General features: G+C 38.8%; 1 protein-coding gene and 1 long non-coding RNA gene across 6 annotated transcripts in view; one reads left to right on the top strand and one right to left on the bottom strand.

The window, feature by feature from the left end:
* Arhgap24 (Rho GTPase activating protein 24) overlaps nt 1-27,417 on the top strand; it is a 461,940-nt gene that overhangs the window by 301,150 nt on the left and 133,373 nt on the right. The window contains exon 1 of one of the 5 annotated variants that reach the window (XM_045143256.1): nt 11,403-11,647. The exons of the other annotated variants lie outside the window; for them this stretch is intronic. The gene's annotated coding sequence lies outside the window, so the exon portion shown is untranslated. Of the gene's footprint in view, nt 1-11,402; nt 11,648-27,417 lie in introns of those variants that run through there. 5 annotated transcript variants of the gene reach the window in all.
* LOC123458623 lies at nt 1,391-11,661 on the bottom strand. Its single transcript, XR_006635747.1, has 3 exons — nt 11,401-11,661; nt 5,733-5,939; nt 1,391-1,448 (listed from the first exon to the last, which is right to left on the bottom strand). It is a non-coding gene; the product is annotated as an uncharacterized LOC123458623 (long non-coding RNA).

Genomic DNA, 27,417 nt, shown 5'->3' with positions numbered 1-27,417 from the left:
CATAGTAGTGCAGAGAAAAAAAAATTATATCCAGGCTCTTGTTGTCTCAGCTGTCCAGTGATGCTCTACTTTCCAAATACAATAAATATGTTCATTGAAGATATTAAATTACTCTACCACAAGCTGATAAAATAGCACTTCATTTTTCACTCCAAACAAAGAAATATATGTTCCTATGATGTCATTTGTATTTTATTTATGGAGCTATAAAATTGTTATAACAAATCTTCCTGGAAATCTGGGGTATTGTCACAACTAAGTACATGATATTAAAATTCTTCACTCGTTGAGGGGCTGGAGAGATGGCTTAGCTGTTAAGCGCTTGCCTGTGCTGGCTAAGGACCCTGGTTCAAGGCTCAATTCCCCAGGACCCAGGTTAGTCAGATGCACAAGAGGGCGCACGCATCTGGAGTTCATTTGCAGTGGCAGGAGGCCCTGGTGTGCCCTTTCTCTCTCTTTCTATCTGCCTCTTTCTCTCTCTCTGTCTGTTACTCTCAAATAAATAAATAAAAATAAACCAAAAAATTAAAAAAAATATTCCTCACTCATTGAAAGTGTTTTGAAAGCCATGTGTCCAACTCCCCTCAGCATTTTCTAGATAATTTTAATTTCCATGAGTGAAACTAAAGCTTTGCTTCATGCACATGAAAGGTTTGGGATATTCTTCTTCTAATTTTAGGACTCTTCTACATAAACAGGAAAAGAAGTCATCCAGTCAATATTTTCAACTCAGAATCAGAAATTTGAACTAAGTGCCTAATCACATCTCATGGAATGAAGAGATTTTAATACCTTTCTGTGTTTCTTGTGACATTTATTAACTATTAAACATGGAAGTGTTTGAAATGTCCTCAAAAGATATGACTAGTGTGGGTCTTGATCTCAAGACAGACTTGCAAATGCTACAAATATTTTAATAAACAAATTCATGTTCTGTAGGTTTTAAGACTTCTCGAAGGGATATTTCCTACTCTCCCTGACCCTAGGGATGTGTACAAGAAGAAAAGCTGGTGATCTTATTGGTATTATATGTCTTTATAGTAATCTTGACTTCTGATTAATTCAGTAGGAATCATAAGAAGGTGAGAAGTTGTTGCCATTCAAAAGATAACCTTTGTGCTTTATGACATCATTTTTAGATAATAACGCTAATTAAAATAAATGTTTTGATTTACTGCCCCGGCCAGTGGGGAGTTGAACAAGGACTCGGGGAGAAGCTAACCTGAATGGGAGAGGCAAACAGACACAAGAAGGAGACCAATCTAGGTATTTGTCAAGGTATCGAAGTTTATTTTTACACATAGGTTTTTATAGGGTTGTAGGGGGAAGGAGTCATAACCAGGCCAGAGATCACAGGGTTACTGGTTAAATGCAATTTCTTTGTTTCTTCATCAATTACCAGCAGCTCCAGGAGAGGCTATCACCCAGGTGTAATAGCTCCTTCATTTCTGGAAAAAGATCATTAGATGAGGAAATAGAAACTTAACTTGCTATATGGCTGTTTCTGTCAACATGGCCAAGGTTTGGTTAATAGCTCCCAACAATTTACAAGGTATATTTCAAACTTGTGTTCACTAAGATTTAAATACCTGAAAGTGGTATCTTAAATTTAAGATTATTTTATGTTATTAACTTCTAAAGAAAGAAATCTCTTCATACTCTCAAGAATATTACATTTGGAGCGCTAAGATACATATTTCCTTCTCAAGAAAGACCTTCTTTATCTATAAGAAGCCACTCCCAGGCTTATCAACCATGAGACTAGCTCCAGTTCTTTTTCCCTGAGGGCCGTGAACTTTCTTTTCTTTGGGAAAATATGTTCCCTTCTCTGTCAGCACCATTGTGCCCCTTGCTTTCAGAATTTCCCCATACATTTCCCACTTGCAGCCAATAGAACTCATACAAGGTTGTATTCTGAACTAAAGACCCAAGGTAAACAAAGACCAGACATGAGCCGCTCATTCATGTGGCCACACTGCACACTGCCTTCTACAGGACGGCTGTCCCCATTACACCATAGCCTCTTCTCTGCCTCACTGTGGCTGCAGCCATCTGAGCACTTTCACTCGCCTCAGAACTTAGATTCAACTCCGAGAGCCTTTCTTCTGGGTTTATGATCATTATAAAGGAAGTATCTCATTCTACAATGTAGAAAAAATGTCTCCTAGATCATGACTATCAGAAATAGATGTCTGGGGGCTGCAGAGATGTCTTAGAGGTTTAGAGGTTAAGGCACCTGCCTATGAAGCCTAACAACCCAGGTTTGATTCCCCAGTACCCATGTAAGCCAGATGCATAAGGTAGAACATGTGTCTGGTGTTCGTTTTCAGTGACTAGAGGCCTTGGACATGCCATTCTCTCTCTCTCTCTTTCTTTTTTTTTTTCTCTCTCTCTCTCCCCCTCTTTATTTTTTCTCTCTCTCCCAAATGAATGATAATAAATAATAAAATGTTTTAAACAATAGATGTTTGAAGACCATGACAGCATAGGAAGTGCCTCAGTATGCCTTAGGTGCCCAACATTTACAAAGGAGTGTGCTGAGGAAGGATTCATCTGGATACTCTAAACCTACCTTGCTTTGATTAGCTAGAGCAGTAATAATGCAAGAAAAACCTAAGTGAGTAGAAATCATGGAACAGAACTTCTTAGGAAAGCATAACAACCAAAGCCTTTGTGCTGTCCAGTCCTGACTCAGATGGCCCGTGACTATTGGGGCTCTAAGGAACTTTGCCTGAGGGTGCCAGTGTTCCCAGTTATAAAATTCCCATGCTTTTTCAAAAATGAGTTTCCTTTTAATTCTTCCAAGTGAAATTAAATAACTACTAGTTTTCATAGATAAATACCCAGCATATTCTTTTAATTGCAGTGTCTAATTGGAAAGAATGTTTCTTTTTTATCCCTCTCCCCACCAGCTTTATTGGGAGCAATTGGTGAACAAGAATTGTATACATTAATAGTGTGTAACTTAGTCTTTTAATAGATTTAAACATTATGATTGCCATAATTAAGAAATAATTAAGATATTTAACATCAATCCACACAAATATATGTGTGTATATATATATATATATGTGTGTGTGTGTGTGTGTATATATATATATATATATATATATATATATATATATATATATATATAGAATCAATATATGAGGTGTTAAATGACTGAATTATGGTAATATTGGAGACAGAGACAAAGAGACATTTTGGTTGTTTGAATGTAAATGGCCCATAACCTCAAGTATTTTTTTTTAATTTTATTTATTTATTTATTTGAGAGCGACAGACACAGAGAGAAAGACAGATAGAGGGAGAGAGAGTGAATGGGCATGCCAGGGCTTCCAGCCTCTGCAAACAAACTCCAGACACATGTGCCCCCTTGTGCATCTGGCTAACATGGGACATGGGGAACCGAGTCTCAAACCGGGGTCTTTAGGCAAGCGGTTAACCCAGCCCATCCTCAAGTATTTTTAATTAAGCTTTCTACTGTCTTCAGTAGAAAGTAGAAAGCTGGAATAAGTTTGTCACTAGGTGTAACCCTGAGTCCAGCTAAGGGGCATACAGAACCAGTTCAAGCTTGCTAGGTACTGGCTGTTGTCTCTCTGCTACGGGTGTATGATGAAATGAACCCGCCTCTTCTACCATGATGATATACACATACGTGATTATAACACATACCCTTATATCATTAGTCCTAAACAATAAAGTATAATGATCTGCACAGCATTTGTATTGCATTCAGTATGATGAGTAATATAGTGATGCTTTAAGTGTGCCAGAGGATGTACATAGGTTATATGCAAATACTATGCCAATTTCTACAAGAGACTTAAACACACACAAATTTTGGTATTCATCACTCACATATAAATTCACTTACTCTATGTGTGAAAAAGGAATGGAATATATGTGTACCTTGTACTCATTTGTGTGTATTTGTAGATAGATAGAAAATGCGTATGCTATAGAGGAGATGCCACAATAGAGGCAATTCTCTACCTATGTTTATATGAAAACATAATTAGAGTTGTTTTAACATTTTACTGGCAATGATTTTACATATACACAAATTAGTCAAACTGAAATTTAGTAGAATGGAATTAACGGGTATATTCAAACACTTCTGTATAATTGTATTATAATAATGTCTGAACTATAGAGGCAGAATGATGGGAAACACCTTTGTTGAGGTACAGGCCCTACCAAAGATGTGACATAGCAAATAGTAGTTCTCTGCTCTGTTTTTATTTTCTTCTTATTTATTTATTTTATTTTATTATTATTTTTTTAATTTTATTTTTGTAGTCAGTGAAAACAGTCAAGTTGGTACCATTGTTAGCCTTCTCCTTGTCCTCCCCACTCCACAGGGACCCTCCATTGTTGGGGTGTATGGGTCATGCATTGTGGGGTTAGCCTTTAGTTTTGGGTAGGAGGAAATGTATCTGCATGTCATGACCCAACTTGTGGTTCTGACATTCTTTCCTGCCCCTCTTCTGGAACTTTCCCTGAGTCATGTTGGGTTCAGTGTTGCGATCTTGGGAGCCTCTGTGTCTCTGGGTATCTGGTTTGGTAGGGGTGATTGTTCTCTGTGTCTATCTCCTTCAGAGAGAATTGACATGCCAGGGCCTTAGCCACTACAATTGATCTGCCAACACTTGTACCACATAATGGGCACATACAACCTGTATTTGCCTCACGTTTGTGCATCTGTCTTAGGTGAGATCTGGAGAAAGATTGAACATAGGCCCTTAAGCTTCTCGGGCAAGTGCCTTAACCACTAGGCCATCTCTCCAGCCATTCTTTGCTTTTGATTAAGAGAGTTTAACAGACTGTTTTAAAACTAATTTCTGGCTTCTCCCCTCCAGCTCACTGATGTGTGAAGGGCGCAGTGAACTCCCACATGCACTCATGTGCGCTCTGCTCAGAGGATGGGCCCCTGTCTATTGAATCATTGTGTTGGTCAGCTGATGAAGATCTTTCTCTACAGAATAATGTTAGAAACTGTATTTCCATTTGAAAAGGAAATCGTGGCTATGACTTAACCATTGAAAAGTGAAATGCTTACATTGTGAGGTTTTGGTCTGGTTATTTTTCCAGTCTTTCAAATATAGGTTCAACCAACCAACCAACTAACTAATGAGCAGCAGATGAATGGATTTTAGACTGAGTTGAAATAGTCAGAGCCATCTCAAGGCATTTTTTTTTCCCCAAGAACAATGCACGTTGCTGACCTGCATCTGCCATTTCATTAACAGGCTGATGTGTGTTTACATTCTGTAATCCTAAATCCTCTGCCAGCTGGTCCCTGGTTGTGTCAGAAAGACGTATGAAGCACAAACAAGGTACAGGTAAAGCCAGCATAGTTTCAAAGCAATATTTCCCATGACTGCTGGTCACCCCAAGCAAATTTATGTTGTCATTATGGGGGGTGGAGGGGAGGGCACACTCTGAAATATGTGCTAAAGCAGCATAACTTCTCAGAAGAGAATTTTTCATCATATATGCTCTATTAATTTCACCATTCCCCTTTTAGTAACAGGCAGTCATTTCAAGACTGTTTGTGTTTTCATGAATATATATCACACTGTTTATATTTTTGCCTTATCTACTCTGTATATATTGGGATTACACACACACAAAATCATCTATGCTAACACACACACACACCATAGTCATTTCCCCTCTATCGTTTTTTATTAATCATTATGAAAGTTAGTAGAAGGATATTAGCCTACCTATAAAAATATAACTTTAAAAAGTCAGTGAAGTCCAAACTGCTGTGCATTTTCCTTTTTTACAGCACTGCAGCATTCCATTTGCAGGAAACATAAGCATGACAAGTTAAAATGGTGGAAAAATAGGTTGAAAAGTTGATCCTCACATCACCTTCCTGCTTTGCTGTTGTTTTCTATGACCCTGAAGTGAAAATCATCACAGAAGATCTAAAAATGTACAACATCAAAGTGAAAATGAAATTGCATTAATTAGGGATAAACACCATTAAATCATAAAACATTTTTTTCAGTTTTTTCTATAGTATTAAATAATGCATATGAAATTCGGATCCTATTGCAGCCACTACTTTCTAATATGCTTTTCTTAGTGATATAATTACAATGTATATTATGTGATATACACAATAATTTACGTAACAGTATGCAATGTAATCAACTCTTTTCCCCAAACCCTAACATAATCATCTAATTTCAGTCATGATTATGCCATGGCATTTGGTTGTATAAGTTGCCTTAGAATTTGGGTCATTGAAATCAATGGTTTGACGGTTTTCTACTCAAGATTCCACTTGGTCGAAAGCAAGGGCTCCCATGTGCCCATGTCCCTGACCTCCTGAAGCAGCCTTGAAGGTAGAGCCCTGCTAAACAGCAGCTGGTTCTATAAGAAGTCACTGAAGGCTGGAGCCTGTCGTGGCTCATGAAGTATGTTGAGGGGTGGGGGAAGGATACAATTTGTACCAGAAGGCTCCATTTTTATGGAGTTTAAATATGCCCAGTAATTCCAATTGCACATCAAAATAGTTTTGAAATCCCAGAAATTCTATCTTCTGATAATCTTCAGGGCCATTTTTATTTATTTATTCATTCATATTCCTGATTTTTTTTTTCCTAAAACCATCCCGAGACCTCTAAGAAAGCTTTATATAAGACAAAAGTTCTTCACCTTTTAGAGCTGGAATGGATAGTAAGTGACATAAGAGATATATCTTCACCTAAGGGGCAAAAAAAAAAAAAAAAATCTACCCAAAAAATAAAAGTTTAAAAATACAAAAGCAACCAAACATAAAAATGCCTGTTAGTGTTAAAAGTCAGTGGTTTTAATTACAGGTGGCCTCTGTCTTGTGACGGTTTGAGTTGTGATTCTTTTGGACTTTGCAGTGATGTGCATGCAGCAGAAACCATACTCTCCAAAGCCTGAATTTTGACCTTTCCCCCAGGCTCATGCTCTGAAGTTCGGTCCTCTCTCACAGTGCTGGGCAGCAGAGTCTAGTCAGCTCCCTCAACCCCACGAGCCCCAGGTGAGCTGCTGGCTCTTCACAGTGTCCCATGCCATGGGGATCAGTGGACAAGATGCACTAAATGCATTGTTGAGCATATGATATTTCAAATTGCAATGGGCTTGGATATTACTTCATTTTAGGCCAAGAAATATATTTCCACATTTCCTATCAAAAATTAAGAAACACAGATTGTCTTTAAGAATCTCCATAAAATAGTTAAAATTTTAAAATCTTATATCTTTTAGGTTACTGTCAATTTTTAGCATACATGATTCTCAATGGTACAACAGTATTTTTTTTTCCCTCCACTGCTGATAGAAACTATCACATAAAGTTGTTTCTAAGGTCTGAAAAATAAGTAGAGCTAAATTGATGGGCGTGGCAGAAAAATGCATTAGGAAAGTACTTTTTCTTATAAGGTCATAAACCAGAAACAACTGAATCTCAATCATCCATGAACCCAACTTACTCAAGAGGAAAGATTTCAAGGACTTGAGGCCAGACCTCCATGAGTGTATGAAGTTAAACATTACCACGGGGAGACTTCAGGAAGGCACCATTATGGGGCATGATAGTAAGAACTGCACCAATAAACCAAAACATTCCCAGTATTTTCATGGAGGGCAAATGTCACCCAGGCTTCTTAGAACTTTCTTCTTCATACTTTTAAACTTTTAAATAAGTTTATTTCAAACTATTTGTCCCAAAATCAGCATCTTGAAATCAAAGAGAGGAAAATGAAAGTTGTGAGACAAAGGAAGGGAGGAAATGATGTGCAATTACATTTTACTATGACAATTACACTTAAGCAATTATTAGTCTTTAAAAGCAAAATGCCTTAGTGGGCAGCATAATAGTTTGAACAAAATGCCAAAACCTCAATTTACACTTTTTTTTTTTAATTTCAGAAGCAAGAAGTAATTGATATTGCTCTCAGTAGATTTTATTTTGTCAAAGAGTCATTATAATGGTTTCTGGGAATTTTAAAGAAATAATTTTACGATTATTTACTTATCTTTTTTGCAAAGAAAATAATTTTGGAAGATAAACAGCTTTTTACTTGATGAATGTTATTTATGTCACAATAAGCTTCACAGCCTAGTAATTTAAAAATCCTTATTTTTTAAGTATGTTATCACTGGAATGTATGAGTGGTGGTGAGTTATAAGACATGAATTCTGGGATGGAAGGATGGCTTTGAGGTTAAGAAATTTGCCTGGAAAGTCAAAGAACCCAGATTCGATTCCCCAGGACACACGTAAGCCAGATACACAAGCTAGCACATGCATCTAGAATTCACTTGCGGTGGCTGGAAGCCCTACCATGCACATTCTTTCTATCTCTGTGTGTTCTCTCTCTCAAATAAACAAATTTTTTAAAAATTAAAAAAGAAATGAGTTCTAACCTACAATAGCAATGTTAAACAACCAGAGAGTAGATTCCTTACCTACTTTTATGTGAAACGATTTATTACTTAATATGCTGCTAGTGTTTTGTTTATTCTTATTATTATCTTTTGAAACAGGAACTCCTTTATCCAAGGCTGGCTTCCAAGTTATCATGTTGTCCAGGATAACCTTGAATTAATCTTCCTGTCTTCACCTTCCAAGTCTGTGATAACTGGCATGAGCCACCACACCTAGCATTGTGTTGTTTGTTTTTAGTTATTTTTATTTATTTATTTATTTGAAAGACAGAGACAGACAAGCATAAAAAGAGTGAATATAAGTGTGCAGAGCCTCCTGCCACTGCAAATGAACTCCAGATCCTTGCGCCACTTTGTGTATCTGCCTTTACATAGGTGATACTGGGAAATTAAACCCAAGCCTTTGGGCTTTGCAAGCAAGCAAGGACATTTAACCACCGAGCTACTTCTCCAGCCCCATTTTGTGAATTAAGAATTTAACTTAAACATTTTGAGATAACATGTACACATATTCTTTTCATTTGTTTTATTTATTTACTACTTCCTTTTATTACTTATGTTATTACTACCTTGGTGGCCAACATAGGATAAGAATTATTTCTCTCCTTACTAAAAATATGTGAAAGAACAAGTTGATTCTGTTTGTAACACTTTCAGATTTGTAGTTTTCTAAGGCTAGATTTGGGGAGAACAAGAAGTCTGATTTCATGAAAGATGCTGGATTAAAGCACAATAGGCTCAAGAAATCAAAGAAATAAAATCTATTTTTTTGATGGCTATCATAAAGTTTGTGATACAAGTTTGTAGTATAAACTTTTTCTTTCTGCAAAAGGGGTTATTTAATAAATGTTATGAGCTAACTAATTCACTCAGACTATGAGGCTCCAGGTCGTGCATACTTTGATCAGAATTTAAGTCCCACCAATAACGAGTGAAGAGTATAAGACAATTAATCTCATGTCTAAAATGAATAATAGCAGCTATCTCAGAGGATTCCTATGAAAATTAGCTGAGGAATATTTTCTAAATTTCCCAACCCTGTGTATCTCAGAAGGCACACAGATTGGGCCACACTGAGGTTCTATTCCCAGTCTCCTGTCTCCCACCCCTGCTCCCTGCCTCCCACGACCTGACTTCTAAATAACGCATAAGTAATTGTAGGAACATTAGCATGATTGCCCAGATGCATTTGTTACTGAATTAACTCCGCAGTGAACTTGGCATCCCATCCCTAACCTTTCCCCTTCATTAATCCTCTTCCCTAGCTGGCTCCAACACAGGAGTCTTCCAGGACACCAGGCTCCTGGGAAACCAACCATGCACACGAGCACTTTCTATCCGTTTTGATTGGCCCAGCTTTTTCTTCCTCAAAGCCTGGATAGAGCTCACAGTGGTCACAATTAAGTGACTGTGCCCATGTGGTGGCTGCCATCAAGGCCTGCCATGAAGGGGACAGAAGTTCAATAAAATCTGAAACTCTATTTATAGCCCCCTTGGAGCACGCACTCTCCGTGGAGCCCAGGGTATCCTGGAGAGCACACAGCAGCTCACTGGCCCCTGTGCTAAGTAGGGTGATCAGAAAGAGGAAGAGGCAGTGAATGCCTTGTCCCCAGCACTCCATAGTTTATAAAGCATTTTGTCCTACACACTGCTCTACTTCACCCTCACACCACCCAGTCCAAGAAGTAGGCAAACAGAAACCACCACCAAGTCCCCATTTTATGTGTCACCACATTGATGCCTAGGAGGTAAAGAAATGGTAGTGAGCAGCAGTGTTTGAGAAAGATGAGAAGGGACAGTAGCTAAAGGGTGAGAATAGTTTCTCATTCATGCAATCATTGTACAAGTCAGTAAATAATTAATTGCCTCTAACTAAAAAACTATTTCACTAAGAAGAAATGATATTTCTTAAAGTATTTCATGGCCTAAAAGCTTTTTCTTCCTCACTTCAGAGAACATCACAATCTGAGAAATGAAGCTTAGAAATCCTCAATAGAAACATTTTCCAACATATTTCTGTAGGTCTATATTATATGCATGCAATTTATGCAAGAATGCCTGCCTGAGTACCTCCGGTATTAAAATGTGCCTAAGTCAAGACAAATCTTGAATAAGATAATAGGAATTTTATGAGAAATGGTAATTGATTCTGTAAATTGAAAAATACTACCTCATTACTGTTTCTTTAATATGGGAAATGCTTGCATAATTCCAGCATGGGCCCCAAAGATTCAATTAATAAAATGAATTACTATATAAAGCAAAAATTGTTTTCTCTTAAAAGAATTATTTTTTTACATTTTTTGTTACTTTTTATTTATTTATTTGAGAGCAACAGAGAGAGAAAGAGGGAGAGACAGAGAGAGAGAATGGGCACGTCAGGGCCTCCAGCCACTGCAAAGGAACTCCAGACGCGTGCGCCCTCTTATGCATCTGGCTAACGTGGGTCCTGGAGAATTGAGCCTCAAACCAGGGTCCTTAGGCTTCACAGGCAAGCGCTTAACTGCTAAGCCATCTCTCTAGCCCACAAGAATTTTTTTGATGTTGGGGAGTACTCAAATTTTATAATGTCCTATTTTACCTGGAAAGTATAAGAAAAAACCTTCTGGTTTGAGGATGTTTAGTCAGTTATTGTAGCTAAACTGAAAGGTGTGTGTGTGTGTGTGTGTGTGTGTGTATGTGTGTGTGTGTGTTTGTGAGTGCGTGCGCATGTGTGGATGTGTGTGTAGATAGAGATTATTGCCTGAAGGTTGCCCCTGGGTTAGCTGATTGGCTTAGTGCTGGTTACTGTTGTCTGACCTCCTATTGTCCCAGCTCTGATTTATGGAGCTGAGAATCTCTCAGAAAGGCAAGGTGTCTGTCTGGAGTTTAGGGTCTTTGCTTAACAGCCCCTCCTTTCCCCCAAACTCGCTTTTTGCTTGTCTTCACCTTGTGGTAACCTTGCAAGAGTCAGCATTTTTACCTGGGTTCAGTAGCAGGGGAGCCCACTGGAGCTGGGAGAGAGCCGTGGTTTCCATTCCTGGGTGATAGAGTCATGGGAGAAACTGCAGTGAGCAAACAGTAGGACCCGAGCCGGCTCGACTGTGCCCTAAGCCGCTCAGGACCGAGCAGCTGCTGTCTCCCAGCCTGCAGTTGTCCCTGACCACTGAAGTGTGTGTGTGAGAGAGGTGAGAGCCGGAACTTGACTTAATTTGGAGACAGAGCACCAGGTACTGATCGTTGATTGTCTTTGATACTTTGGGGATGTGTATATCAGCACAAATTCAGAACCGAGACTGGGTATGGTTTTAAGTATGCCCTTGTTTGCTGTCACGATTCATTCGGCTCTCGAAAGCATGTGTCCAAATCAGAGCAACAGATTGGACACGGAGCTGCCCTTCCTCCCTGCAATGTGATCATTTTACTGTCGTTTTTCCAGATTCTTTCATTAATTGCTGCTGTCAAATGACATAGCTGGCCATGTACAGAATTCCAGGGCTAATTGGAAGGCATAGGACAACTGCTTTAGTTATAAATCACTTTGCTGTTTTTTTTTTTTTTTTAATTCTTATTGTGGTGTATTCTGTGCATTGCTCACATTAGGGACTGAAACTTTTGAGAGAGCAGAGTGTCTTGCGATTTAATCTGATGATGGGAGTAATGTGGGGTAGTCTATATATTTGCCAAAATAAAAACAACTTGATCACGTGTGCGTGTGTATGCATGCATGTGCATGTGCTTGCATGTACATGAGAAACTACAAGAAATTTCAATAATGTCTTTGATATATTCAGACAACATGTAAGCTATTATGGCATTTGAGTTGTGTAACTTGATTGTGTATATACAAGGCAACAGAAGTGCAATAAAATGAAGACTAATTATGAGGGAATACCGAAAGAACTCTGAATCCCCAAATGTTTAATGCCTAAGGAAAGAATAATACTGTATTGAAAGAAAACTCAGAGTCATCAAAAATGAAGCTGAAAGCCAGTGTTCTTTAAAAATCATTGTCAGCTTGCAAAATGTTCTTAACTGTCTTAATTAAGTTGACTTTTATTGCCAAGATTGATAAGATTAATACAATAATTGCAAGACTTTTATTTAAAATAGACTTGCAATTAAGTAGACTGTAAAAATGAATAAAATATGTTTTATTAAAATTGAATAGTTTCAGTTATACAAATAATGTATAGTATTAAAATCTCCCATCCCATGTTTAGCAAGATGTTTTAATGTCATTAGCTGGGACGTCATTTGATTCAGCACACACAGAAATGACTGCAGTGCTGAGTTCCTCGGATCTTCTCTGTGTTCTCTTGCTGTCAGACTCTATGTAAGAACGCTGTGGACCAATTAGCAGAAAGCACCTGACTATACCATTTGCATGATTTTCCTGTGGGGGAAGTCAAGGTGTTCAGAGAATTAATGATTGGCCTTTCCATATTGGAACCTGCACTCCACTGTTTTTTATTTAATTTTTTTGTTTTATTTTTATTTATTTATTTGAGAGCGACAGACAGAGAAAGAGGCAGAGAGAAAGAGAATGGGCATGCCAGGGCTTCCAGCAACTGCAGACGAATTCCAGATGTGTGCTCCCCCTTGTGCATCTGAATAACATGGGTCCTGGGGAATGGAGCCTCGAACCGGGGTTCTTAGGCTTCACAGACAAGCGCTTAACTGCTAAGCCATCTCTCCAGCCCACTCCACTATTTTTTACAGTCGCCAAATATAAAATTTGGCCAATCCTTTAAATGTGCTTAACATGATTTTTTTACCATGACTGAAAAGAAGTATGGGAGGAGCTCTTATATCTGTGTAATAAACATGAGAGTTCGTATCTCCGTGATGGTTACAATCCCATATAGTCCAATATGGTACATATGGACCCGTTGTCATCTTTCTTGCCAAACAGCTGGAAAGTCACCTTTTGTATGAGACTTACTGTGATCAGATGAGAAAAGCCTTGATTGGTGTATGTACTTATTCTTTAGACAACTCACTTGCTTCAACATACAAAGAGGTTTAAAAGATGTACGGATTTAAGATTTGACCTCAAAACACAAATTGGCCTATTTAAACACATTTACTTCCTGCAGTCAGGATCCCTGAATTAAGGGGAAAGATGCACTTAACTTATACAGCTGAAAAGTATCTATAACACGTGTTCTTGCTTCTTTTTTTCATTCAGATGTATTTTTTTTTTATTTTTACTTTTTTGCTTTTAGACCAAGTCTTTAATTCATTAAATGTCCTTTCTTCTTTGGAGTTTCAGTCTCTTTGGCCAACCCACCCTTTGGCAAGACTGCACATATGACTCATCTCCTGAGAGTAGAAGGTCCTTACCTCCCCTGAAGTCAAGTGATCCCTGCCCACAGCCTGAGCAGAGGGAAAGAGTGGTGCTTGTTCACCATGCTGGCAATGGCAATGGCAATTTCTGTTGTGTCTCACATATCTATGATCATGCTTTCTTGTGCATCTTGCCTCAGTTGGCTCGTAAACCTACATTGTTTCTGCATACTCACATAGTTTTACCTTCACAGGCTTCTAGAAAATAGAGTTGAAAATATGATTTATAGTACATGGGATATAGTACTATCCATAGATTTTATTTATTTATTAATTACATAATTATTTTTGAGTAAGAGTCTCTTTGTAGCCCAGACTGATCTGGAACTCTTTCTGTAAACCAGGCTGACCTCCAATGCATATCAATCCTCTTACTTTAGCTTTCTGACTGCTGGGATTACAGGTGCCTGGCTTTACCCATAGGTTTTGGTTTTGTTTTGTTTTAAATATTTTATTTAATTATCAATTTGAGAGAGAGGGAAAGAAGCAGACTGAGAGAGAGAGAGAGAGAGAATATGAGTGTAGGTGGGTCAGAACGTCTAGCCACTGCAAACAAACTCCAAACCCATGTGCCACTTTGTACATCTAGATTTATGTGGGTACTGAGGAATTGAACCTAGACCATCAGGTTTTGCAAGCAAGCTTCTTTAACCACTGAGCCATCTCTTCAGTGCCTACCATAGGTATTATTTCTTGTTTTAGCCATTAAGTTCCATTGTGCGTAATGGCTCCTTTCAAAGAGGCAAAGATTCCCATAACATAATGAACATGTTCATAAATTTTACCTACTACTTTTGCATTTCTTAAGTAGTCAACTTGTATGGAGAAAGGAAACATGAAGGGCAGGGGGTGTGATAGGACTATTCCCTGGGTAAATGTCACTTTGAAGCTAGTGGGATGATTCTGAGATAGGCAGATGGATAGTAGTTGAAAGCATACTACTAGTGGATAGAGTATGTGCTCAGGATTGGTTGGCTTTCATATGTAATGCAGGCTCAATGGTGGTGGGCTAAGGTTGGGAAGGACATCCACTAGGGACATAAGGGCCCTGAAGTCAAAGCATCAGAGATAAAGACAATAAAATCAGCATAATTTAATCAGATTTACACATTCCAACCAAAGTTTACTACTAGGTATCCTTTTGCCCAGCGTGGTGTTTGCTTGGTCAGACTACTGAGGACAGCCAGCTCAAGAACAAATGTGGCCTCCTTCCTTGCATGCACCTCTCTTAGCAAACTCCAGAAGGTTGTTTTCATTTTCTGGTTTAAATTCAATGCTATAAACCAACAAAGGCTTGAAAAGAAATTAATCCTCTTTACTAAATGAGCTTATTACATTTATTTCCCCATATATCTATTTGTTATTTGATTTAGAGTCAACAATAAATACTTCCAAACTAGGGTTTTAGTAACCATTCCCCCATGTGTACTGGAATTGTTAAGGAATTTTCTCCTTGTTGGTTCACTGTTCACTTTGGGTTCAAATCCTCTTTTGGCACATAATAGGTATTCTCTAAGTGAACACCTAAATTAATAAGCTAACAAAATATATTAGCAGAAGAGTCTACAGATTCCCTAACAGCTTTTTGAGTTGTTTTTGGCTGATTTTTCCTAACAAAGAAATCCGGAAGTGATTAAAAGGATGTTGGTTATTTTGATCATACAAGAGCCTCCAATTCCATCATGTGCATGAAAACATCCATAACCGGATGTGCCTGTGTTAGCAAATGGAAATGTGTAAAGGGACAGGCATAAATCCAGCAGCAATTCAGCTTTTAGCTGACCAGGCAAACCTGTCATTTGTAATAAGCTTACCTCTCAACTCAGCAACAATGTCCAAAGGCATGAGAGAACTTTTGAATAGTAGAACAGGATAATTAACTTAAAATTAGAGTACATTAACATTTGCTCTCTTGCTTTGCTTAAAGAAGGAGAATTGTCAAACAACAAAACATGACTTTTCCCATTGGATTTCACCTTTGTGTGTGTTGAATACTTTACAAAAGGAGACATAGAACATTTTTGTGTTTGAATGATAATGGAAGTTGCAAAGTCCATTTTACTTTTCTTTGCTAGTTATTGGAATTCCTCACAGGGATTATTAGTATGTAAAAATGAAGACTTTTAAAAGAGGCAAAATGATGAATGAGTCAGTAAGAAGTGTAAGATATTGGTCCATGTACCTGTGCTCAGATCTGAAAAACAAATGTATTCCATATGCCAAAAGAAGCACAAAGGAGTTGAAGATCTAAAACACGAAATTAGGGCTGCAGTGATGGCTTAGCAGTTAGCTAGCCTGCAAAGCTAAGTTTGATTCTCTAGGACCCACATAAGCCAGATACACAAGGTGGCACGTGCTTCAGGAGTTCATTTGCAGTGGCTGAAGGCTCTGGCACACCCATTCTCTCCCTCTCTCTCTCCCTTTCTCACTTAAATATAAATAAAAAAGTAAAAAATTAAAAAATTAAATAAGGAATTAAAAGTAGGCCAGAAGATGTTTTTAACATGCCTTCTTGCACATCTTACATTCTTTACTGTGTTACTGCAGCCATAAGCAGGGGACAGTAGGCATTCTGCTACCTGGATTGGTGACATTCAGGGCAGTTACCATTGCATAAGTGGGGAGTCAAAGGTGGCCCTTCTGTACTGTTTAGCCCAGCATTCATTTTTGCTTTTCAGGTTCACCCTCTCCAAACAAGAAGGAACAGTTGTAGATCAAAATTTTATTATTCATTCAAAGTTTATATCTGCATTTTGTTCTGAAACTAATTGTTAGGGAAAAACAAAACCCACAGAGCAGTTTTGTACTCATTCCTTTCCTGATTCTGATGTGTGGCCCCTCAGAGCTATGAGACTGGACTGAGCTGGATTCAAATGCGATCTAGCCATATGTACTATTGGGGCAAGAGGGCTTCATTGGAAAGGTCTTCTTACATTTGGACCTGTAATTTTTTTTCTTATTTTTCACTTCTTTTCCTTCAGCTAAGTTGTTTTTATTGTTGTTGTTGTTGTTGCTTTGGCTTGTGTTTTGGGGGTAGAGTCTCACTCTTCACCCAGGCTGACTTGGAACTCACTGTATAATCTCAGGCTGGCCTTGAACTCACTGCAATCCTCCTACCTCTGCCTCCCTAGTGTTAGGATGAAAGGTGTGTACTCATACACCCAGCTTCAGCTAAATTCTTTATCCTGGGATTCCCTCCAGTTCCCTCCCGTGACCTCCCATACCATCTCCCATGATCCTCTGACCTGGATAAAAGAAACACTATGTCATTCACACTAAGTGTCTCAGACTGGCAGCCTGTTTAGAGAATGTGCAATGTTCCTAGCAACAGATTAAGGCAAATCCACAAAACTTCAAATGCCTTTAGGCACTGAAAATTTCCAGAGGACTGGCTAGTTATATTTAGAATGTATGACTTGTGCCTTTCTATTAGTTAAGGAACCCAGAATATTGTTTAAGATTTTAAAATTTACTTTAATAGAAACTTGGGAGGTACAACCACTTTCTAAAACAATCAAAGTGCTGAGTGTAAAGACCCAGTATGTATGTGCCAAACTCTGTTAGTAAGCATTTAAAGGTCACTGGTGGGCACAGGAGAGTGGTTTAACTATCAGCAATGTTTTCTAAGAGCTAAGAAAATAGACACTAGGAAAAACTAGAACTGTTTTGAAAATTTTGCATGAGTTGTTTGACAATGAGAAAGTTATTTAACTTTCCTTTGCATAAGTTTTCTATGTGTGGTGTTAGCATAGGCCACACATTATACAAATTTCATTTATTTATTTATGTGATAGAGAAGAGAGAGAGAACAGGTGTGCCAGGGCCTCTAGCTACTGCAACAAACTCCAGATGCATGTGCCACCTTGTGTATCTGGCTTTGTGTGGGTATTGGGGAGTCAAACCAGGGTACTTAGACTTTGTAGACTAGTGCCTTAACCACTGAGCCATCTCTCCTGCCTGAGCCATGTATTATAAATGAAAAAAAATATGTATACAGATTCTTTATGCAGAATAAATAAAAATCTGATTTGTAGATGCTAATACAAATTCACCATGATTTTGTAGAGGAATGTTTTTTTTTTTTTTTCCCCCAAACTGAATAGGAAGATAAAATTGGGGGAAGTTATCAGAGCAAATAAATAAATAATGGTAAAGAAAACAGGGTAAGCCTGGGGCTTGGGAGAGAGCTCAGTCAAAAGTGATTGATGCACAAGCATGAGGAGGTGAGTTCAGATCACCAGCACCCACGACAAAGCTGAGTGTGACGGCATGCACCTGCAACACCAGAACTAGGGAGGCAAGGAGGAGGATCTCTGGGATGAATCCAGTGGAATTAGCTTACTCCGGGTTCAATGAGAGACTCTGTTTCAAAAAGAAAAACATACGTAGCAATGGCGGAATATACCTCATACTGACCTCTGAACTCTACATGCACATGGACAAAAGTGCACACACACTTGGGCACCCATATACATATGAACCAATACACACACACACACACACACACACACACACACACACACACACACATATTCATACCACACAAATATACACGGTTGAAAAGAACAGGGTAGCCAGCTTAAATATTATCATCACAGAAATAGCTACCTTATTATCATAGGTACCGTCCTTCTCTTGGGCGTGACACAATAGCTTTCCCTTGAATGGTGCTTATGTGTGTTTGATACATGAATGTGTAAGTAAAAGATGAGATGGAAATAGTAATGGTGAAGGGTAATATAATGCACAAAAATATTTTGAAGTACTCCCAACATGTCATCTCTGAAGTATTCAGGTCATATTTATCTACTGTCTTCAACCAATCCTAAAATGCAGGTATGCTGATGACAGGACATTATTTTTAATCTATAAGTAGAAGAAACAGGGAGGGGTGTGGGCTTTGACCACACAAAGGAATGGTACCTGTGCAATCAGAGGAAAGGGAACTGTGGTTTCTGATAGAATTCAAGCAGTGAACCATGGCCCAGAGTGCCAAAGGCCACACGGTAAGGAACAGAACTGCAAAAGTTATGTTTCTTTGTTTAGACAAATCACCCAATTAGAAGCAGCTCATAGTAAGTAAGAGTCTATTTCAGACTTACAGTTTCCAGGGTAAACTTCATGATGGTGGAAAAAAGCAACAGATTTACAGCATTGCACATACACAGCAGAGAGAGAATAGCTAGCTGTGGCTACACAGCAGGCTAGACTCATGGACCCCCAGGTCTGCCCCCTGTAATACATCTCTCCCATCAAGGCCTCTCAAAGAATCCACCAGTGGTGAATAAGAAAGAAGCTTAATCACAAAGACATGAGGCTATAGAGGAGATTTGCATTCAAACTCCCCAAAATAATAATACCGTTGCTATGTGAAAGCCTAGACCTACATGAATTTTAACAATACTTTTTACTCTCCCAAAAGTGAGTGATATAAAATTCATAATAATAAAAAAATTAAAAATTAAAAAAGCAAGTGATGCATGCGTGTAGTCTGAACACCATGGAGCAGGCAAGAAGATTAGGCATTCAAGAACATTCTGTGAAATGTGCTTGGTCATGTTTGCTGTGAATCTGATTTGTAGAGATCTACCTAACACTAAGTTTAAGTTGATTTACTTAACATCACAGTGATTAACTGACTTCACTCTTATCTGTAACATTTCATTTTCATTTTAATCACTTTTATCGCTTTTCTTCTTCTCCTCTCCTCTCTTCTATTCTCTTTCTCTTTTATTAATACAGGGTCTCTAGCACAGGCTGGCCTCAAAGTCATTATGTAGGATAACCCTGGACTTTTTATCTTCCTGCCTCTACCTCCCAAGTGTTAGGATTACAGATATATAGCACAATGCACAGTTTATGTAGTGCTGAGGACCAAAGCCAGGGCTTTCATGCATGCTAGGCAAACACTCTACCAACTGAGCTGCATCTTCAGCCTCTTTCCTACATCTTAATAAATAAGTCCTTATGGATTTGTTTATCTTATAATTGTACTTATTGTAAACTTAATAGCTCTTGTGAGCTTCGAAAACTAAGCTTTGTTTCTTTACAGAAAATGGCTCAAAAATAAAAGTAACTGGTATGGCTGTCAATAATTTCTAGGTGCTACAAAGGAGGTTGTGGTAGTTTGAATGTATGGCCCCATAGACTCAGGTAGTTTTGATTAAGAGTTGAGTTTGGTAATTGTGTCTCCAGCAGCATGACTGGAAGAGGTGTCACTGGTGGTGGAATTTGGAGTCCAACCTTAAGGTGTGTTTGAGGGGGATCTTGAGTTGAACTCTACCAGGTGTGTTCAGAGAAGTTTGAGCTCTATTTGTGCTTTCTGGTGTTGGTGTTGCTTGCTGAAATTGTTTCTCTCTTTCCTTGTATCTGTGGAAGTAAGCAGCTTCTGCCATTGAAGGAGTTCCCCTGGAAATAAACCCCTTTCTCCTGTAAACCGTGTCTCATTGGTTGTTTGTCCTGGCAATGCAAAGCTGACTGCGACAGAAGTCAAGAGATAGAATCAAATGGTGTTGTATAGACAAGAGTAGTTTTGAATAAAGCATAGAATTCAAATTTGGTATGTGACAATCTATAACAAAATGACATTATTTGCAGCTACAGACTTTATAAGGCTATCACATGTGTGTTGTTATCTTAGCTGATAATGGGCATTATCCTCATTTTCTTTAGATTACACTATGTTTACTAATTCACCAAAAATTTCTGGTTATGTCATAATGTAGAGGAGAGAAAAGGCTTCATGGGAAAGTTTTTTGTGTTGCCATTTATTATTGTATTAACACTGCTTTGGCAAAGCTCCACAAATGATGGATAAACAACAAAATCATGACAAATTACTGTCCTTGATATTAGAAATCTAAAATCAAATATTGGTAGGTTCATGCCCACCCCAAAACCCAGGAAATGCTCTGTTTCAGCTCTCCTTTTCAGCTTCTGTAAGACTTGTGAGCATCTAACTTTGAGACGGCTGTCTTCTCTCTGTACCACTTAACATCACAGTTCCTCTGTGTGTCTGTCACAGTGTACAAAATTCTACTTTTGATAAGGATACCAGACTCACTAAGTAAAGAATTGCCCTACTGTTCTAATTTAAATTAATAACCGCTGTAAAGACTCTTTTCAGAATAAAGTATCATTATAAGGTTACATTAGAACTTCAACATGCAATTTGATGAGGACACAGGGCAGCCCATGGCATTGGTGGGGACACTGGGAAGCCAATGTCATTGGTACCCAAAGAGTGGATTTTGAGAAGATCTAGGTAAAGTCAGGGAGGAGGAGCATCATGCTGGTGGAAGTGTGGTTAGTAGATCTACAGAAGCAGTGTGACCTCAGAGTTGATTGGACATGCAGAATCTCAAGTCCATCTTGGGCCTACTGAATCAGAAAATGCATGTTAATCTCCATTCCTATGTGATTTCATTTGTACACTAACGTTTGAGAAAAGCTGTTCTGACTCATGGAATGAAAGCCTCCCATCTCAAATGCCAAGAAGGGGTATAAAAAGAAATTGTATTTATGGTTGGGGCCACCATAAATTTGTGCACGCATTAAGTATGGGCTATAATTCTAGCTTAGATATTACACATTTATTTTTATAAATCATATTTAATCTCTAGAAGTACATTTAGGAATTAAATTTGAATGACTATGTTCCCCCTTACTGAAGATTATGTGTGTTCAATGAACAGTCATCATCTGTAGAAAGAACACTGACATTCTTTTCCCCAAACTTGCTTTTCTTGTTTGTTTCCTCATGACCAAACTGGTCCACAACTTGGCTTGCTGAGTCATACCATTTAATCTTGAAATAAGACCTGTCAAAGAAAAGAATTTCCCCAGCAATGGGGGAAAGGGCACTTCAGTGTCTCATGTTTACTTCTAAGTGACTGAAAACACGTGGTGAACGCTTGCTTCATGCTCATGATCTTGTACTTCCAGAAATATAAAAAGTCAGCCGGAAGGAAGTTGTGGTTATAGAGTGAATATTACATGAAGACAAATGGAAAATAGAAGCATTTAAAATAAAGGAGGCTGAAATAAACATGTCCTGGAGTTATCTTAGGCAAGTGCTTATAATAATATTGAACAAATGCAGCTTCCCAAGAGTTTGAGGTCACAGTTCTCATGGGGTGGGGACTTGAAGTGACATGTGATTATCCACAAAAGGAAAAAAATATCACTCATAGGAGTCTGCTTCCCTAGAAGTGAGGGTGCCAGCAAGCATATAACACAGACCATTCTGATCTCCTGAAAGCTGCTCTCCCATGGATAATAGTGCAGACAAATGTCCTCACATGGGAATGAAGTACAGAAACTAAAAACTAGAAAAGGTTTGATGGAATGCATTCTTTTTATTTCTGAAATAAGCATTGAATTTCTGATCTGTTGGCTTCATCTGAGAACTAAATAGTAAAATCATATATTGAAAGCACTGACCATTTCCTTGGATCTCAACTTATATGTAGGAAGAGTGGTGAACATGTATTGTTACTATGTGCCAACAAGTCTCTTAAGGGTTTTACATACTTAAACACATTTAATTCTCCTAACAGTGTCATAAATGGCAGATGAGGAAATTGGACAATTGAGAAAGTTGACACAGGTAGAGGCTCAAATCCAGTTCTCCAGCATATGAACCTAACCACTGTAAATACTGGCTCTCAAGAGAAATGTGATCATGCCTAATATAGCTTTACATGGTCAAAGTAACTACCTTAAATAAAATATGTGCTGGGAAATCTCTTTTATTTATAGACAGCTATTCCTGTAGATCAGTAGAATCTTGCCTTTTTTGTTTTCTGAATTGTACTTGAGTGATGTGATTTAGACACACTTCTCATCTATTAAACAAATGTGCTCTTTCATACTCTCAATCCCTTCTACTACTGCCTCCACCCCCTCTTTCTGGTTCCTGCTCTTGTTTCTCCACATCCTAGCAGATTTTCTGTTCTCTCTCTCCTTATGACCTCCAGCCTCACTCAGCCCCTCACTTCCATTTGTTGTGGTCCTGGTTTAAATGAAGCTCTCATAAAGTGTGTAAGTCATTTGTAACAACCTGAGAATTGCCCATGTTGTTTTCCTGAACACTTAACTAACTTAGAGCTCATCCCATAAATGTTTGACAATTACCTAATTCCAGAGGGAAGGAGAAACAGGATGGCAATGACCTTCAGTGGTAATTACTCCCATTGCATTTGAAAATAGCAATGGAACATTAAATACTCAATAAAAGTATTTACACAAATTACTTTAAACATTAACATCTTATTTTAGGAATATTCCTTGTTATAGTCCTAGCTTTAAGGTGCCCTTCTCAAAGAGGGATGTATGTATGTTGATTTGAATTTGTATATCATAACATGGGAACATTTAGTGATCTACATTTAGCTTTTATAAGTACTATTTCCCCAAATTTGATCGCCTCCTAGCAATGGTTATGTTCACATATAACTTATTTGTCACTGGAGATGAAGGTATAAGACTACATATATCTGTCTATAGTTCTGTTTTTTAATACTTTGTTTTTATTTATGAGAGTGAGGAGAGAGAGAGAGAGAGAAAGAGAGAATAAATATGCCAGGGTCTCTAGCTATTGCAAGCAAACTCCAGATACATGCATCACCATGTGCATCTGGCTTACATGGGATCTGGGGAATTGAACCTAGGTCCTTAGGCTTCGGAGGCAAGTGTCTTAACTGCTAAGCCATCTCTCAAGCCCTCTGTTAACTTTTAAATTAAAATATTTTCACTCTGATGGCCAAACAGATACTATATAAGTATTTTAAACTATAAGTAACATAACTTCAAAGTTCCTCTCTGAAGAAACTCGGAGTCCTTGATGTGGTTGGAGAGAACAAAACAAAAATCACATGTATTAGAGTGATTTAAGTAAACTTTGATTTAAAGTTTTAAAAAGCTGTTGTCATATCCATGTCTATTATTTCTCTATTCTCAATAGCAAAGAAATAAAATTGGCCTAGATATCCATCAACAGATGAATGGATAGTAAAGACACAGAATATATACATAATATTTTATTTAACTAAAACTTTAAAAAATGAAATTTGTAGGAAAATAAATTGATCTAGAAAATATTATTTTAAGTTCTAGCCAATAATGTTTATATTTATGTATAGAAGGGGTGGTAAGTGTGGGTATAAGTCTATGGAACAACAAAGGAGACTATAAGAAAGGGAAAAGAACTGTGGAAAAAGTGGGGAGGAATAAGATAAGTGACATGAAGGTGAAAAGGAGACTATGGGGTGGGTGGAAGGGTAAAAGTCAGGGGAATGGTGGAGAAGCAAGGAGAAAGAAAACCAACAAAACAAATCTTGTTTATAAATACCATAGTTTAGCCTATGCTAATTATAAATAATAATAAAACTTTTTAATAAAGAAAACTGCTGCCAACTTTGTAATTTCCTTTTGACATACATATGGTATTATTTTTACTGAGCTATATCTACAAATTTACTTTGAAGCATTGAGCATGTGTGAATGAAAGCTACACAGAGTAGATAAGCTTCAGAGAGGACCCTGGGCCCAGACACTTCAGCAGCTCTGATGAGCAATGAGCTGCTGTGTAGGTTGGCAGTTGGCCTGCAACACCCCACAGGTCATTGTCTCATGCTGTGCCATTAATTCCTCATGTGCCATGTTATTAATTCCTCATTTATAGCTACTGTAAATCTAAGATTTGGAACATTTAGCAAGACCGGATACATGATTTGAGTTCTATTCTAAAAACAAGTTCAGAGACTTCCGGTTAAGATGGTGGCGTAGGTACCATGCCAAAGCAGGGGGAAAAAAACACCAAAAAAAAACTCAGCAAAATACACACTTTTACTAAAAAGTGAGGTGTATAGGAAATTGAAGCGGCAGTGGAGAAGTAGAAGAGATCCAGAGCATCCAGAGCCCGCACAGGCCGGCAAAAGTGGCTCCGGCAGCTCGGCCAACCACCACCGTGGCAGCACACCAGAAAGCCGCCAGGCTCGGCTTCAGCCACAGGAAAAGTGAGGTGCGGGATTTTCCCCTCACACCATGCTCTCCGCAACTCAGGAAATGTAAAGGGAGAGCGGCAGTGAGCAGCAGAGGAGCAGAATGTGAGGTAGAAGAACACGTGGAACAGCGAGAGAACCAGAGCAGCTGCAGCTCCCTCCCCTCCCCCACTGCCTGAGCCCAGCTCCTGCGAACAGAGCAGTGGTCCCGGAACCTGGCCACACCAACTTGAGCCAACAGTGGGACCCAAGCAGGAGCAGAGTTTGGCAGCAACATCAGTGGCTCAGGCACCAGTAACAGCAACCCCAGCAGTAGCAGCTCCAGTCGCGGCAGCAGTGGCAGACCCAGCAGCGGCAGCAGCGGCAGACCCAGCAGCAGCAGACCCAGGAGTGGCAGACCCAGCAGCAGCAGCTTCAGTGGCAGCAGTGGCAGTGGACACAGAAGCAGCAGCTTCAGCAGCAGTGGTGGCTCCAGCAGTAGCAGCTACAGCAGCAGCAGAGGCAGCAGCAGCAGTGGGTCCAGCAGCAGCACCTTCAGCAGCAGCGGCTACAGACCCAACAGCGGCAGCTTTAGCAGCAGCAATTCCAGCAGCAGGGGTGCTGATCTGCAGGGCCACACTTGCCAGGCTTGGTTTGCCCCACAGGAAAAGCCAGTGCCCAGCTCCAGAAATCAGAACAGCAGCCCGACAACCCAGGCAGCAACTTGACTGAGACCAAAATCATCCAAGGTAACTGGGATTGTACCAGGGAAGGGTCTCGCTTGCTCACAGTCTGACTTGGATCCCTCAACAGACCAGAAATCTTAACCTCTTTGTTGATAGAGGATCTGGTCGTTATAACTACTCTTGCATACACACTCAGGGCTGTTTTTGATTGAATATGTACAGTGTTTAGTTAAATTTTAGAATCTACTTGTATTTTATTCCATTCAGCCTGCTTGAATACTCCTAAAGCAGGGAAACTCAACCACTAAGAACATCTTTGTAGATACTCTGAGAGTCTTAAGAGCCACACCTAACACCTTAAGCTCCTACCCTGAAAATATATTACAGCAAATCAATTGATATAGCTAAGAATACCCAGCTAGCTATAAAATCCAAGCATTAACTTAAAAACAAGTTCAAATATGTCAATGGTGGTTCGAATGTAAAATGTCCCACTTAGCCCAAGTGTTTGTGATTAACCCTCACACATAGTTCCTAGCTAGTGGAGCTTCTGGGGTACAAAGCCTTGTTGGAGGAAATATGTCACTTGGGGGTTGGCTTTCAAGTAATATAGCCCAGCTCCAAGCCCAGCACTTAGATTACTTCCTTTCTGATGATATGGAGCTGTGATACCCTGCTGGCTGTCTGCTCCTGCTATGCTTCCCCTGACAGAGTGAAGCTTCCTCTTGAAACCATCAGCCTGAAGTGAAGTTGCTCTTGGTCAAGTGTCTTGTGCCAGTAATGAGAAGGCAGCTGCCATAGGATCTTCAAAGTATAACCTGAAGTCATGAATGCTTATAAAGACTCAGCCTGTGATAACCAAACACTGCCAAAAAAGCTTTCTATAAATCAAAACCCAATTAATTTTATTTAGTATTGTGACACAGATTGTTGGCATTGAATTTCAATTAATACTATCAGTCATCATATCCCTTGATCAGCAGATCATCTGTGTTACGAAAAGCTCATGGATGAAAGGTACTAGCAGGTAGAGAACCAGATCAATTATGTAACTAGACAGTATTTATCAGTGTATCACACAGAATCTAATGATTAAGTATCTCATTTTATTTTAATTTCTTCCTTATGACTTCCGTCTGTCTTTATGGACAGTAAGTCCATAAAAACTGGAGATGTTGAAGTAGCTACCAGAATATCAGCAGGATGGTCAGGATTGGCCTTGTTGTTTTCATGACCTAAAACAAAGAGGTTAGAAACACATGGCTTTTTAAGAAAAGGAGAGAGAGGAGATGAAAACAACCATAGAAGATGTGTCAATAAAGAAGACAAGTTGGTTATTCCATGGTCACAGATCCAATCTGCTAGAAGAGCTTGGTTTTGGTTCTCTCTCTGATGTTTACTGAGACCATAGACAAATCACTTAAGCTTTTCATTTCCATAGTCTTTATAGTAGAGATCATATAGTAAGTGGTAAAGAGGCTACAGTGAATGCTCTTCTGTTTCATTGACCTCAACTCCATTTTAGTCTGACCTATTATTTTTTCAACATTGGGATCATGAATAAGTGTTTACTAGACTATTTCCATTCAGTAGAATCTATCATGTAAGTCCAGTTAGGGAAAGCTATGAGAAAGCTTCTCAAGGAAATGTGATCATCAAATTAACAATAGAGAAGTACTACCAAGTCATATGAAGTTGTTATGTTTTAAATTTTTTTGGAGGACCTTTTTATTTTTTTCTGTTTATTTATTTATTTGAGAAAGAGGGAGGGAAAGAGAATTGGCATACTAGGGCCTCACCACTGCAATTGAACTCCAGATACTTGTGTCACCTTGTGGGTATGTGCAACTTTCACTTGCCTCACCTGGCTAACTTGGGCTTCTAAGCAAATGCTTTAACCGCTAAGCCATCTCTCTAGCCCTGGAGGAGCTTTTTATATAATGGCCCAGTTATTCACTAAAGAGTTACAGTGAATGTACCTGG

Source organism: Jaculus jaculus, chromosome 2 (assembly GCF_020740685.1).
Source record: "Jaculus jaculus isolate mJacJac1 chromosome 2, mJacJac1.mat.Y.cur, whole genome shotgun sequence".
Lineage (NCBI taxonomy): Eukaryota > Metazoa > Chordata > Mammalia > Rodentia > Dipodidae > Jaculus > Jaculus jaculus.
This window is presented reverse-complemented; position numbering and strand designations above follow the sequence as displayed.